The sequence below is a fragment of the Miniopterus schreibersii genome (genome assembly GCF_964146895.1).
Source record: "Miniopterus schreibersii genome assembly, chromosome: 16".
NCBI lineage: Eukaryota > Metazoa > Chordata > Mammalia > Chiroptera > Miniopteridae > Miniopterus > Miniopterus schreibersii.
This window is the reverse complement of record NC_138116.1, coordinates 23,688,003-23,689,435: the sequence shown is the minus strand read 5'-3', so window position 1 is coordinate 23,689,435 and position 1,433 is coordinate 23,688,003. Positions and strand designations below refer to the sequence as shown.

The 1,433-nt window shown below is 50.5% G+C and overlaps 1 pseudogene across 1 annotated transcript; it reads right to left on the bottom strand.

Moving 5' to 3' along the window:
* Window positions 1-365: 365 nt before the first annotated feature.
* On the bottom strand, window positions 366-1,021 carry LOC308568811 (geminin pseudogene; annotated as a pseudogene). Its single transcript has one exon. The product of its transcript is annotated as a geminin pseudogene (transcript).
* Between the last annotated feature and the right edge of the window lie 412 nt (window positions 1,022-1,433).

The following is a 1,433-nucleotide window of genomic DNA, read 5'->3' as shown; positions in this document are numbered from 1 at the left end:
TGTGTTTCTGCCTCTCAAGAGACCCCAGGCTACCACCTGAGACCCCCAAACACACTCACGTACATCCTTTCCCACCTGCCCCTCTACTGTCCCCAGCCCTATGCGGGCCCAACGATCACTGTTTCTTGTTCAGATCAGACCTGCTGTCATAAGGGTTGTTGTTGTTGTTTCAATAGAAGATTGAAGTTTATTTATCATATACACAAGTCATGTCTGACATTTGAGAAAATGCTATCTGCACAAAACACCATAGATTAAAAATACATAGTATTTGCGTTTTAATGCAATAATAGGGCCCCAGGATTCAAATAAGGAAGTCGGACTTCAGGTCTGCAGTACATAGTTCCTCGCTCCGCTACAAAGAACTACAGTGGAGGGAAACTTTGCTGGTGTATTTCTCGAGTCAAATACTCATGAATCTCGTATGCGTCTGTGGAGGAAGATACAATTTCTTCAGCATGTGCTCCAGTTTCTGAACCTTGCACTTCAGGATCCTCACCAGTTCCCTCTTCAGAATCAAACTCCTGGGATCGGGTGACTTAAAGTTACCCAGAGGCTCTCCTCCGTCTCTCTGGCCTCCGCCACCTACTGTGCGCGCTGCTGCTCCTGCCAAACCTCGGTCTGCTTTTCCAGGCGGGCACTGTCACAGTCACATTCTTCTCGCGGTCTCCCATTTTTCTGAAGTGCTTCACAGGGAGCCTTCCTCCGTTTTTCCGCCTCTTCTTTCCAACATTGAGAGAATGGATTTTCCGTAACCATAAGATCAAATGCTTCTTGGGTAACTCCGCCAAGATCTTTATTTTCGCTGTGTGCTGGCGCGATAACTCCGGAGCTGGAAGTCTCAGATGTGAACTGGTCGTTCCAGCGTTTCCTCTTGGACAAGCCTTTAATCGACGCATTTGCTTTTCCCACAAGAGATCAGCTGCGGGAGGCTGATCGGTCGCAGAGTCCTTCTCGGGACAGGACTATTCTTCACGTGCCTTTGGGTCTCTTCTTGTTTCTGCTTCATACTGGGATTCATTGTGCGTGGGGACCCCACGGAGTCACCGGGGGACCGATTCCAACGAGAGGGAGCGTAGCGGCTGCCGGGCAGCCCCCGCTTCACCTCCTGCCACCGCTCTGGCTCGCTGGAGGGGACCGCTCGGGGACCGCTCGGGCCCCGCAGCAGCACCTGGCAAATCCCCCCCCACCGGCGCCTGTCCCCACCTCCCCAGCCAGTAGATTTTAATGTTGCGAATCCAGGAGATGACCCAAGACTGTCCTTCACTCCCCACAGGTATGCAGTAGGGCGCAGAAGAGCCTGAGAAGCCACAAGAAACAAATGTGATGACATTCATTTACTGGAATATTTGGCAGGAAGAACCTTTGTTCTCACATAAAATCAACCCAGATAAATTATGAGGAAGAAAGCGACACTTGCACACACTTTAAAA